The sequence below is a fragment of the Pelodiscus sinensis genome, chromosome 2 (genome assembly GCF_052426305.1).
Source record: "Pelodiscus sinensis isolate ZL-2025 chromosome 2, ASM5242630v1, whole genome shotgun sequence".
Taxonomy (NCBI): Eukaryota; Metazoa; Chordata; order Testudines; family Trionychidae; genus Pelodiscus; species Pelodiscus sinensis.
This window is the reverse complement of record NC_143053.1, coordinates 166,347,435-166,362,128: the sequence shown is the minus strand read 5'-3', so window position 1 is coordinate 166,362,128 and position 14,694 is coordinate 166,347,435. Positions and strand designations below refer to the sequence as shown.

The following is a 14,694-nucleotide window of genomic DNA, read 5'->3' as shown; positions in this document are numbered from 1 at the left end:
GTGCCCCAGCTGCTCTGTCCCAGGCGTCCAGATTCAGCTGCTGTTGAAACTGATCAGTGGCTGATTCCTGGAAGCCTGGGGCAGAGCAGTTCTGCCTCAGGCTTCCTGTAGTCAGCCACTGGTCAGTTTCAGCAGCGGCTGACTTGGGAACACCTGGGGCAGAGCAGCTGGGGTGCTGCCAGGTTGGTCCAGTAGCGCCAAGGGTCGGCGCTACCAGACCAACCCAGCAGCACCCGAGCTGCTCTGCCCCAGGCGTGTCCGATTCAGCTGCTGCTGGTCAGTTTCAACAGTGGCTGAATCTGGACACCAGTTCCGACTTACATACAAATTCAACTTAAGAACAAACCTACAGTCCCTATCTTGTACGTAACCCGGGGATTACCTGTACTCTTAATAATCCCTATATATCCTTTTATTCCCTCTTGCAGCTATATATGCCATTTCAGAGGAAATTCTGCATACTGTAAAATACAGTCAGTCAAAGCACAGACCAGCAACAGAAAATAGCTTCTGTGTGTTTAAATTTTATTTTTCTGCATAAACTAATTGAAAATAACATTTGGTAAGAGAATCCTTCATCTTTCTGTATAGGTCAAATTAAGCTTTAGTTTAAACATAGTTATCAATTCACATTTAAAATTACTGGTGATTTTGAAAGGCAGTTGAAGGAAACAAGTTACATGAGTCAAGTACGCTTTTGGCCAAGAGTATTTCCTAAAATATAGGCATTGTTTGCTTTTGGAATGAAGAAAACTGAAAGACAGAAGAAAGCTGTTTTAATAATTCATAGCAATAAGTTTAGGAAGGGAACTGAATATAGTAGCCAACTGAAATTCCTGCAAGGGGCATTTTAGACAAGCAGCTCTATAGTCACTCAAGTTGGAATTTGGTCAAGATAACAGCACTGATTCCTTTCCACTTGCATGAAGTATCACCAAAGGTCAGTATGATTAAAATGAGAAAAGTTATACACCTTTACCACCACCTTTCCACCAAAAGTTGGGGGTGTATTTATACCTTTGCCACTTATCTTCCAAGGAAGAGGATGTATACCACATGCATTGCATATCAACATCACTATGGTCATTAAAACTAGAAAAATAATTATTTTTAGCTGGAGCTGAGATACATCAGCAAAACTTCACATAGCAAAGTTTGGGAACCCCTGTTCTAAGAAATTTCTTTTCTAGCTGAGCTGTTCAGGAAGTAGGGTTGCCAGGTGTCTGGTATTGACCTGGATAGTCCACTATTTTTGCCTCCTGTCCGGTAAAAAAAATTCAGAAAATACCGGACACCCCCCAGCCAGAAGGTGAAAATCCAGGGGAGCTGTCTGGCCTGGTGCAGGAAGGCAAGATGGCAGACGGCTGCCAGCAACCTGTTAGGGCCAAAAAGCCTCAAAGCAGTTCCTAAAGGTGCCACGCTGTTTAATTATTTTATTTATTTTTATTTTTTTGCTCAACTTTGGTGTGTCTTTTTTTTTTCCTCAACAGAACTTTTTCCCCGGGAGGGGGTGCGTGCGTTTGGTATTTTTGGTTAAACCATCTGGCAACCCTATTAGAAAGTGAGCATGTTCAATGTTTAGACAGATAAAATAGGGGCAAAGGCTGCTGTCTATTATTGTTCTAGGTTATCTTCTACTTGAAGTGGTTCACTTCCAGGGACAGAAACAGCTTCTTACATTATATAAAGATTATAATTATATGCATATTTTAACACCAGTAAATCCTGTATCAGTTTCTGCTTAGCCAAGATTATCCTCAGTTTCTGCTAACTTGTCACAAGCATAAGTCCATTACAAGCCATTTCAAAAGGGAAATATTAACAAGATGTGCTTATTTTATCCATCAGTTACATTACTATGAGCTGATGGGTAAAATAGGCACATAATCTACAAAATGGTAGAATGATCTACATGGCAAGATACAGGAAGGGGTAGAGACAAGACTCTCTGTGGGTGATCTCTTAGCTCTATCAACTCATGCAGCAAAAATGCATTGTTTTTGATGGATCTGAAGTTGAACCCCTCTGCATTTGCAATTAAGTGGCCCAGTAAAAATGAGAAAAAATTTTGCTTTCTGGGAACCTAGTGTGGAAAGTAACATGTATTGACTGAGTAATGGGCTGCTTTTTCTGTGGCCCAAGGCCCAAAGAAAATAAAATGCCAATTGTGGACATCAATGAGGGCTGGACAGTTCATGTGTACCCATCAGAACTCATCAACTCACAAATCTAAGGCAAAGCTATGTGTTGTCTTCATTGTCTCAAAAAGTAGGACAGGCAGGAACTAGGGCTAACTTTTTATAATACTTACTTTAAAGTAATAATTCCCCAAGTCAAATCTTGAATTGCTATTCCAATGGCTGCTACCCTCACTTCAGTTGCTCGTTTGGAATTGTTGAGTTGAGGCTTCAACACTGAACCAGGTCAGTGTTCAGTATATTAATGTCCAATCCACATAGCTCCTTCAAAGTTCTTCCCTAAGTCACGAAAGGCCTGGGAAACTGCATTTTTTACTTCCCATACTGATGACATTCCCACAATATGAGTGTCATATAGTGATTCAACAGCCGACAGATCTACTGTCCTAGGTCAAGACCATACCCCCAAATGGTTAGTTTCAGGGGGTTTCTATCAGATTCAAAATTACTCCTGAGGGAATTCTAAGAAAAAAAGACTGGCAGAATTTTAAAATATTGCATGCAACGTCAAATTAATTTGGAGGATCTAGCATGCCAGTAGGAAGCATAGCCCACTGGCTGAACAAAGTTGGGAGATCACTTTGCAGCTCCCCCCATCTCCCATGGACATAGATTTGATAGTGAGGATCTACTCAATCCTGACAGCTCAAGGATCTGCCCTAGAAACGTCCCAGACTCCTGTCCCTCTATGCCTGGCATACCAGAATGGACAGGCAGGCAAGCTGGCTCAGCCTGGTAGGTTCCAAATGTGAGATGAAACGATTGTGTGGCGGTGGGGCCAGATTGCAGAGAAACGGTCTGGATGCACAGGGACTGGTTGAGGGGATTCCAAGTGCAGGAACAATGGGACTCTGCAGGGGGAATCCAGGTGAAGGTGAAGGTGGGTGGGGGTTAAAGTATAGGGCTCATTGGTGGAGTCTTCATGCTAGAGGACTGGGGTTTGGGGTCGGGGTGTGGGAGTAGCTGGTTGGGGCTTGGTGGATGAGGGTTCATTAGGATGATCCGGGTGAAGGGGCTTGTGGATGTGGGGGTTCAAGTGCAGGGGACTCAGTTGGGGTGGCCTGGATGTAGATGCAGGAAGTTGGGGCCAGGTTGAGGGGTCTGAGTGTGAGGGATGGACTCGGTTAGGGGATCTGGGTGAGGTTAGGTATAAGGGGTCAAGATACACAGAAGTTGGGTGGACAAGGAGCTGTCTAGTCAGAGGCCTAGGGAGAATGCTTTCCTCTGGAGAAGGCTTTAAAATAGTTTGCATGCTTTGTCTTAACAAGCTTTGCAGTTCACCTTAATTCTTTAAAACTGACTCTGCATTTTTTTAAGCTTCATACTAAAAATCAATTATCAAGTGAAACATGTATAGCATACAGACAGTTTGTAGAAGCTGCTTATGATTTAAAATGTCAGAACATTTCTTTAAACTGTCCCACAAACATTTAATTCTGTCATCTTTAAGTACAGTACCCAGATTATACATTGTAGTTTTAGGGAAAACCCCTAAACAACCTGTTTTTTTTCAGCCCTGGACACACACACTATAAATCTGATAGTTTAATAGTAGTATTTATTGCACGTTGGTTAAAATAATGAAAATGATTCCTATTGTTTGAACTGCAAGTATGAAATAAACCTTCCCTAACAAAGCAGCCATTAAGCACCTGCCATTTTAATAAAACAAAATCAGAAGTAATAATGTCTCCATGAATAAAAAGTTAAAATGAAGTAAGTAAAAAGAGGGACAAGTCTCTCAAATATCCCTGCAACCCGCACAGCAAGAACAATAGTAGTTCCAACATAAATTAAAAGAAAGATTGCCAGTTATACCACTTTTTCTATCCTGTAGGGGGAGCCTTCTACCTTTCTCTACACAGGAATTTCTTTGCAAGAATGGAAACCCAGGCGAACAAGGAAAAGGATATAAACAACACTTTATTGATTCTCACAGTTCAAATGGAAAAGTTCAAATGATTTGCTTTCACACCCAGCCAACATTTCAACTAGTGTAATTAAGAAAGCACATTTTTAAGCCAGCAAATGAGCAGTAATGTGTGGAGAAGTGGAGTTGAGCTGGCAAAGGTAATAGAACTAATGCAGCTTCTATGTTTAACTGTTAGTCTTGCAGGAAAAATGTATTACATCCTAAATTTGTGTCACAACATCAATATAATAGGTTACAATACTCTCAAAGTATCAGAAAATAAAACCAGCAAAGCTCTATTTGTTAGCTTCTCCTTCATTCCCTGGCCAGTGCAAGATTATTCACCAAAGTACAAGAGCGTATGTTGTATCCAATCTAGATTGAAAACTTCTAAGCAATGAGGCTTCCCAGGAAGTTTTTTCTGCTATTCACTCGAATTAAATTTTTCTTTTTTTAGACTAATCCCATCATGCCAATGTACCTCCCCATACAGACTCAGGCAGAAAACAGAAGTTACATTTTGGAAGGACGTTGAGATTTCAAAATCTGTTTTCATTCAAATTTATAACAGAAAAAATTGCTGTTTTGGTTTTGACCTTATAATTTTAATACAGAGTGCAAAAACTGAAAATGAAAGTAATTTTAAAAGAAGAAAAAGTTTCGCTCCCATAATATCGAAATATCTTGTTTTGGTCTCTGAAGTTTTTCCCCCTCCCTTTTCATGCTCTCAAATAGAATTTTGGAGAAAATGAAACAATTTTACAAAGTGTTTGAATTCAGATGGAACTGCATTTTCTGATGGAAAAGTATTCTGCTGATTTTTTCTAACAAGTTACCCTATGAGTTATATTTTTTTTTTCATATTCCCCCACCTGTAAAGCCAAATTGCTCTAATTGTTCCGGCTTCCAAGGGAAAGAAAGTGTAACATTTTAACTTAAAAAAAAAAAAGGAATTCTGCCATCTATGATGCTGTGATTTTCAAGTGTGACATAAGGCCTTCCAGAGCTAAAAGCAAATGCTAATTTACCTTTGGAAAAGTAGGGATCTCTTTCCAAATTTATATTTTTTTCTTCTGGTATAAAACTCATATTTCTAGCCTTGATGAATCCTGTCATTGGTGCACAAAAGAATATTGCCTTGAGTAGGTGTCATTAGGGAAAAGTCAACATTTAGGAAAGGGAGGAATAGAAGAAAACAGTTCTCTGGTGGTTTTTATGTAACAGGACAGGTGTGTGAAACTACCCAGAGATTTGGAATGCTGGCAATAATATAGAAAGAGATGGATTAGTAGGGCTGATGGTAGCTGAGAGTTTTGAAGTCATATTACGTATAATTTACTAGAGAATTTATCCAGTGTTCCTTGAGTCCTGTGTGGGATCAGGGCAGAGGCTGAGAGGTGCAGGAATCAGGGTTGTGGGCTGGAGTGTTTGGGAGGGCTTACCAGGGTGTTCCATGGTGACAACGGTGGTGCTGCTCCAGCAGCTCCCTGCAGCTTCCAGGGCCATGCTGTTTGGCCCATGAGGGGGTGCTGCTCAACTCTTATCTAGGGTTGCCAGGTGTATGGTATTGAACCGGACAGATATTTTTGCCTCCTGTCCAATAAAAAAAATTCAGAAAATACCGGACGCCTAAAATGTCCAGTACTTTCTGATTGTTGCCCAGCCAGGAAGCAAAAATGCCGGGCTGTCTGGCTCAATATGGAGGCAGCCTGGCAACCCTAGTGCTTACCAGGATCTGCAGGGAAGCTGTCTGGCCCAGTGCAGGGAGGCAAGATAGTGGGTGGCTGCCGGCAGCCTGTTAGGGCCAAAAAGCCTCCCCACATGTTTTTTAAAGGGGCCATGCTTTTTTTTTTTCTTAACTCTTGGGGGCTTTTTTTTTCCAGTATTTTTTCTGAAACCATCTTGTAACCCTACCTCTAATCCATCTCTCCTCCAGGAGTGGATGGGTAGGGCAGAGGGCTGTGCTGCCCAGCCCTGGCCAGTGTCTCCTTTGGGGGCGGAAACTGGGCTGTGCATTGCCTGGTCCCAGCTGTGAGGCTGTTAGCCCACCCCTCTGGCACTGTGGCCGAGGGCCAGTTTGGGACAGGGGGGCCACTTACCTGTGACAGGCAACATGGAGAGTCCTGGTCCCAGCTGGCTACTCTCTTCCTAGTGCAGTCGCCTCCCTCTGCAATATAACTGTCCCCTGCGCCTGCTGCCCCCATTACTGGGGGGAAGCATAATTGTCCCTGTACTCAGACCTCTCCCTTTCTGTTATGGAAAACAATCCAATTCCTCGCAACCTGACTGGTGCTGAACTAGAGAATTTGCCAGACCATGGGAAATCGATATTGTCTAGCAGCATTACCAACACTTCTACTGCTTACTGGGCTCTTAGAAGACATTTAGGGGTAAATTAGAGCTAAATAACAGCACAGAACACTGAGAGCCAGGACTGGTGACAATAAAGAAACGTTATGGGATCGCGGGAAACTTGGCTACCCCCATGATAAGTGGACATCTGGCTCACTAAAATCATGCTGAACTGCAGATGTTGCCAGACCAGAGTGTGCCGGGCTAGAAAGGTTCAATCTGAACTATATATACATTTCCTTTGGTATATTTTAATCTCTAACGATCAGATTATAAACAAAGCCTCAAATAATCTGTGGTAAACTCAGTACAGGCAGTCCCCGACTTACGCGGATCCGACTTACGTCGGATCCGCACTTACGAACGGAGCTTTCTCGCCCCGGAAGTCGGGGAGAGAAAGCCCCGTTCGTAAGCTGCTCCGGTGCCCCTGGTCTGCTGGAGACCGTCTCCAGCAGACCAGGGGCACCGGGCGGGTTCCCGCGCTTCTGAGGCTTTGCTCTGAGGCTTTGCTGCTGCTGCCCCTTGAGACCCGGTGCCTGTGGTCTGCTGGGGACGGTCCCCAGCAGACCACAGGCACCCGGACTGAAGCTCTGGCAAAGCCTCAGAGGCGCGGGACCCCCCCCGCGGCTGCGGCTTCAGTCAGGGTGCCTGTGGTCTGCTGGGGACCGTCCCCAGCAGACCACAGGCACCCAGACTGAAGCTGCAGCCGCGGCGGGGTCCCTCGCCTCTGAGGCTTTGCCAGAGCAAAGCCTCAGAGGCGCGGCACCCCGCTGCCGCTGCGGCTCTGCTCCCCGTGTACCTGGTCTGCTGGGGGGGGGGGGGCGCAGCTAGTGTGCTCCCCCCCCCCCAGCAGACCAGGCTTTTGTTTTGGACTCTGGGGCAGAGCAGCTGGGGCGCTGCCGATTGGTCCTGCAGCGCCCGTGGGCACTACTGGACCAACCCGGCAGCACCCCAGCTGCTCTGCCCCAGGTCCTGATTCAGCCGCTGCTGGTCAGTTTCAGCAGCGGCTGAATCAGGACGCCTGGGGCAGAGCAGATGGGGTGCTGCTGGGTTGGTCCAGTAGCACCCCAGCTGCTCTGCCCCAGGCGTCCCCAAGTCAGCTTCTGCTGAAACTGACCAGCGCTGATTACAGGAAGCCCCAGGCAGAGTTGCTCTGCCCCGGGCTTCCTGGAATCAGCTGCTGATCAGTTTCAGCAGCAGCTGACTTGGGGACGCCTGGGGTTCTTAAGTTGATTCTGTATGTAAGTCAGAACTGGCGGTCAGTTTCAGCAGTGTCTGAATCTGTTCCGACTTACATACAGATTCAACTTAAGAACAAACCTACAGTCCCTATCTTGTACGTAACCCAGAGACTGCCTGTATTGGCAACTCATGCTTTCATTGCAGGTGTTTTGATATTTGGTGTTCTCTAAGCCCCCATGCCTGTGGACATGTGGTTAGGTCCATGGTGTCCAACACACTAATCACGTTAGCTGAATGTTGCTAGTTGGCTTGAACAATGTGGCTATTTGGCCAGCTAAGAGTGGCTAGTTTGCTATAGCAGTCACCACTATAATGGCTAATGCTTCAGAAGTGGTTGAACATAACAGAGTTAAATGATAATTTATTTAAACCAAAAATAAAACAAAAAAACCTCAAGCAAACAAGTTGCTAGCCGTTGTACTTGCCGAGAAAAGCTTAAGAATGTGACCCAAGGCTACTGTACTGTTTCAGAAACTGGAGGACAAATAAAAAGAACTCAACATTTATGTTTTGAAATCCTTATGATTTTTAATCTACTTTCATGATATATGGGGACATGCCTCATAATTTATGAATGCTTGGAAGTCACAATGCTAGATGACAGACCTAAATTCTGCTGCCAATCCACCTGCTTTCTTTAGCTTCAATGTACTGCAGACTGGACATTCATTTGCAACATTAGAACAATTCAAACAATTGAGTTCCCTTTTTAATATTATTACACTATAGCCCTCAGCTACATGGTGCTAAGCTCTATAAAAACAAAGAACAAATGGAAGTTCCTGATCTAAAGAACTCCATATCAAATATTACAAGATATTTTAATAACTGTGTGTATTCATATTTTAATATTATTTAAAAACTAACCCTTTGTGATTACTTTTATGGCTTTAGTGTGTCATTTAGATAAACCAGACATACACAAATCCATGGGTCCGGATTTATTCTATCCAAGGGTACTGAGGGATTTGGCAAATGTCATTGCAGAGCCTTTGGCCATTATCTTTGAAAACTCGTGGAGACTGGGAGAGATCCCGGATGACTGGAAAAAGGCAAATGTAGTGCCCGCCCATCTTTAAAAAAGGGAAGAAGGATAATCTGGGGAACTACAGACCAGTCAGCCTTGCATCAGTCCCCAAGAAACCCATGGAGGAGATTCTCAAGGAATCAATTTTGAAGCACTTGGAAGAGGGGAAAGTGATTAGGAATAGTCAACATGGATTCACCAAGGGCAAGTCATGCCTGACCAATCTGATTAGCCCCTATGATAAGGTAAGTATCAGAGGGGTAGCCGTGTTAGTCTGAATCTGCAAAAGCAGCGAGGAGTTCTGTGGCACCTTATAAACTGAAGTGTTGGAGCATAAGCTTTCGTGGGCAAAGACCCACTTTGTCAGATGCATGTAGTGGAAATTTCCAGAGGCAGGTATAATTATGCAGGCCAGAATCAGGCTGGAGATGACGAGGTGGATCCAATCAGGGAGGATGAGGCCCACTTCTAGTAGCTGATCTGGAGGTGTGAATTCATTTATGATAAGGTAACTGGCTCTGTTGATATGGGGAAGTCAGTGGATGCGATTTATCTTGACTTTAGCAAAGCTTTTGATACGATCTCCCATAATATTCTTGCCAGCAAGTTAAGGAAGTATGGATTGGATAAATGGACGGTAAGGTGGACAGAGAGCTGGCTAGATAGTCGAGCCCAATGGGTAGTGATCAATGGCTCGATGGCAGGTTGGCAGTTGGTTCCATGTGGAGTGCCCCAAGGATTGGTTCTAGGACCAGTTTTGTTCAATATCTTTATTAATGACCTGGATAAGGGGATGGATTGTACTTTCAGCAAGTTTGTGGATGACACTGAACTAGGGAGAGAGGTAGATACTTTGGAGGGCAGGGATAGAGTCCAGAGTGACCTAGACAGATTAGAGGACTGGGCCAAAAGAAATCTGATAAGGTTCAACAAGGACAAGTACAGAGTCCTGCACTTGGGATGGAAGAATCCCAAGCATTGTTACAGGCTGGGGACTGACTGGCTAAGTAGCAGTTCTGCAGAAAAGGACCTGGGGATTACAGTGGATGAGAAGCTGGATATGAGTCAACAGTGTGCCCTTGTAGCCAAGAAGGCGAATGGAATATTAGGTTGCATTAGGAGGAACATTGCCAGCAGATCTAGAGAAGTGATTATTCCCCTTTATTTGGCACTGGTGAGGCCACATCTGGAGTACTGTGTCCAGTTCTGGGCCCCCCACTACAGAAAGGATATGGAAATACTGGATAGGGTCCAGCAGAGGGCACCCAAAATGATTAGGAAGCTGGAGCACATGACTTATGAGGAGAGGCTGAGGGATTTGGGCTTATTTAGTCTGCAGAAGAGAAGAGTAAGGGGGGATTTGATAGCAGCCTTCAACTTCCTGAAGGGAGGTTCCAAAGAGGATGGAGAGAGGCTGTTCTCAGTAGTGATGGATGGCAGAACAAGAAGCAATGGTCTCAAGTTACAGTGAGGGAGGTCTAGGTTGGATATTAGGAAAAACTATTTCACTAGGAGGATGGTGAAGTACTGGGATGGGTTACCTAGGGAAGTGGTGGAATCTCCATCCCTAGAGGTTTTTAAGTCCCAGCTTGACAAAGCCCTGACTGGGATAATTTAGTTGGGATCGGTCCTGCTTTTGGGCAGGGGGTGGACTTGATGACCTCCTGAAGTCTCTTCCAGCCCCTATGATTCTATGATACTAGTATTGTTTAAAGATGAAGTTCACACCTTTTGAAAGGCCTGCAAAGGCCTATGCCCTTCTTAGAATTTACTTAAATCCTCAAAATAAGTGAGAAATGAAGGATGCACAGTCCTCTGTGTGCACATGGAAGCCTTTCCTATATTACACCACTAGGTATTACATATAGTGAAGCTAGCCACCATCTGAGCACCCCCTTTTGACTAGAGATAGCTCTGAACTGCTCCGCCTTATTGTTGCCTTCACAGTGTTCCCTAAACTCAACGTCCAAAGAAAATTAAAACAGTTCCCAATTTGTTCAGTCTTCAAGCACACACTGGTCTTTCAATCAATTTCTATCTCTCCTTAGCTTGCAAGTTCCTACCTCCTTCTCAGAGCTAAGTACAACTCAAAATCTTTGGAAGAGCTAATCTTGCTTTGATGCTGGGGCCACCACCATCCCTTCTAACCCAAACCTTCCCAGTCCTCTCTCCTTTCCAGACCTCCTCCCACCACCTGCTGCTTTTTGTAGAGAATCAGCTACTTTATGGTTAGTACTCAGGGTTGGCTAGCTCCAGGCTATCCTGCCATTAAAGGGAGAGCCACTCTGTTACATGGCAAAAAAGAAAAATGAAATTAACCTTATAGGGCTAATTAAAGATAGTATTCTCCAAATTAGTTAATTGCATATATAAATAAATAGCATTAGGTAAGGAATGACATTTTGGGTGGCAGTGAAGTTTTTGATGATAGTAAATGATTGTTATAAGTTGTTATATAGCACCTAGGACCCCCAGTTACAGATTAGAACCCCACGGTGCTAGGTACTGTAGAAACAAAGATTACAATGATAGAGCTCTCCCAACATTAGCAGTTACAGCTGGTCCCCGAGTTGAAAACGGTTGACTTAAGACCGTTCGCAGTTACGACTGAAGCTGTAGTAAATGGTGGACCCCGAGTTATAAACGCAATCCACACTTACGAACAGCGGTCGCATGTAACTCCATGGGATCCGACTTACAAACTAACCAAGTTACGACCAATTGCTTGGTCCGTCACCGATTCGTAAGTCGGGAAGAGGCTGTATTGATGCAAATCACTATTGTGCATATGGAAATAGGGACAGGTTCAGTAAGAATAATAAACTTTGGGTGTGGCAGGACAAAAGAGCCAATACTCCCCCAACTTTCTCCAGCTATTTTTTGAATCTGGTGCACATTTAGGCCCTGATCCTGTGGTTGCCACTGAAGAATCAGAGCCTTTGACCAGTAGTGTCAGAGAGCTCAATACTCTTGTGCTCAGCAAGGCTATTATGGTGAAGTGTCTGCCTCCCTTTCTCCTTCTCTCTCTTCCAAGTTCTGTCTCTCAGTTACTTCCTGCAATATGTAAGGTCACACCTTGCCAGTTTCCATTATTGAAAATAGGCACCAGCATATAAGCACAATGCCTCTAGTGGAACAGATACGTGGAATATCAGAAATAATTAATAATTAATTACAAGCCTTATTAAAATGCATACAAACCTCTTTCTTTCCCCCCTGGACAAACGTTGCATTAAAAGTGATAGAAAATTAAGATCAATAAGCTGCAACACATGTTAAAGTGAAATATTGAATTACAATTTGCTATCCTATTACAATTTATGTGAAGAGGATTTCCCTGAAGTCCTGTGTAAAGAGCAAAAAAATCTGCATTTAAATAGGCATATGTTAGTAATGCATGAGCTCGTGCTTTGCAGGTCTCCCTGTGCCTGTAGAATAGTAAGCATTCACTTTACTATTTATTTTTTTTAAATTGCAAGGTTACAGCCTAATTCTCCTCTCACCTCCAGCATTTTACCCTTGTGTAATGTGACTGAATTCAGTGGAGTTACACTTGATTTACACTGGTGTAAACTAAAGGAAATATCAGGCCCTTAGTCTTGAAAACTGCAGCACTGTAAGTCCTAAAAATAAAGCACCCACTGCAATTTTCTGCAGAGCTATGTGGAGAACAGCAATTGTTTCATGGAGAATATCAGAATTCTGCTTTATTCCAGTCTGGAATGAAAACCATACCTTTGAAATTCTCTGCGAACCAGAATTTCAAAAAATTAAAAACCAAAGAGGTTCATTTTGATCATTTCAAAATGAAATTCCACCATGCAGGCTGACAGGGAGCCAGTAAACACCAGTTTCCAAGATATCAGGCTCCTGGCCTAGCTGGGGCGTCTAAGCTCTTGATTCTCTTCATCCCACTAGGCCCTCCCAAGTTCAATGTTCTGGTGGTACTTTAATCACTGTCCCCCATGGACACAATAGTGTTTTTCTTTAAAGGGTGCAATTCAACTTAAAAGGTATCAAGTGCATCTCCCTTCATTAGTGATTCACCAGGAAACAGCAGGTGGTATTTGCATCCCCATGTTCCCCCACTGGACAGTTCCACTGGATGTGCAACAGCTGTAGACTGTGTCTACACTTGCAGAATTTGTGTGGTCAGTTTCACCAGTGATAGAGAACTGGTAAAAGAGAAGAGCTGATTTATGCATTTTATTACTTCCACAGATGTCAGAGTGTGTTTACATTAGTAGCACCTCCAACGCAGATGAGAGCAGTGTCCTGATGACAGCTATCCCACAGTACAGCTCTCTCCGCTTTGAGGATAGGTCTTTCAGGAAGTATGTGTGAGTTGGTGGGTGGTGATGGTGGGGCATCTTGAGTCCCTTCACAGCCTCCTCTCTCCAATCACTGACCAGCAGCTCGGCATTACTGCAAGCAGGGGAGTGTTTGCTCCATGGAGCAGGCATTGTCACGTAGCCAGACAAGTGAGCATTTGCCAAGAAAAAAGACAGGGGAGCTTCAAAGTCCCCAGGGCTTTACAGGGGGAGGGGTGGACATCTGTTTACCTGGCATCAGAGCAGGAGAAGTGATAGCTAGAGTCACCGAGGCACTGTGGCATTTCCTGTGGAGGCTAAAAGCTTGAAAAACAGCAAGAGCATGCCTTCACTTGCACATCGGCACAAAAACATCACCAGTAAGAGCTGTCTCTTGTGGAGGCATTTTCCTTTTGTGCAAAAAGTCAATGGCACTGTAAACACACCAACAGTTTCTGCACAAAAAAGGGACTTTTTACATTTTAAGTGGAAAAGGTAGACATGCCTTTAGTTTCTGCTCTTTTGAGTCTTCCTGAGGGCTTCACTTAATTACCACATCCTCCAGTAAACAATTACTCAAGGCAGCAACATGTAGAGTGGGGCAGAGGTGTATATACAGGGGCGGAGGAGGTACACTGACAATTCCCTCTTCCAAGTGGACTTTCCATCACAGGGGTCCTATGCTTGCAGCCAATATTACCCAGCGGGGACTCACACCCGAAGTGGCAGCTTTAATTTATTTCGTAGCTCGCTCTGGGTTGAATCCCAAACATTTATAAGCATGGTTTTCTACCTGGATACCAGAACATTATTAGTTTTTTTCCTCCTGTACACTGTGTTGTCTGGATTCCTGACAGTGTTACACTCCAAATCATGCCATGTTAACAAGGCTTTAATTTTTGTTTTCTATGTTATTTAAAAATGGCCAGGACATTATCAATGTTTATTACAAAAAATTAAAAAAGTGAAAGTCTATGCAAAAATTTCACAGTTTGCCAGAGTGGGGAGTCAGAGCTGGAGGCTCCTCATGTCTGACCAGGTTACTGAACTGCTCTCTCTCCTTCCAGAGCAGGGAGACAGGTCCAGGAGTTCAAACACTTCTTTTATTTAGGAATTCAGCCCTGATGTACGTAAACATATGTGCATGTCTGTATTTTCCACTATGTTGCCTTACTTTAACAGTCTGGCATTTATACTTATACTAAATTATTATGAAGACAAGCATCTATCTAATATAGTGTTTTGTATTATCTTAACTTTTCCATGTACTTGAGTGGTCCAAAATTTGTGTGTGGGGAAAAAAAACCTAACAATAAGTGTAGTAAACTTGCAAAATTTTTTTTGAGTAAAAATTGGTTAACTCTCCCCACCCACAGCCTTACATATAAAGAACATAAGCCTGAGCCATTGAGCCAAGATTTAAATCCAATACATACATTGATACACAAAGGTAGATGTGTCACTCAGGGATAGAGTGCAAATATGATTAATATGTACATTACAAGGGATCCATTATGCTTCTGAGCTTGTGAGGCTTTGGTGAAACAGGAGTAAAGCACCCAAATGGCAGAGACTGGAGCCACTAACCATGGGCAAAGCAACAGGTGGCTCCATGGAATATCCAGCTTTACAAAAATAAGGATTAAAGCAAAC

General features: G+C 43.6%; 1 protein-coding gene across 8 annotated transcripts in view; it reads right to left on the bottom strand.

Annotated features, from left to right (window-relative positions):
* TPK1 (thiamin pyrophosphokinase 1) overlaps positions 1–14,694 on the bottom strand; it is a 506,485-nt gene that overhangs the window by 72,284 nt on the left and 419,507 nt on the right. The gene's annotated exons all lie outside the window — the stretch shown is intronic.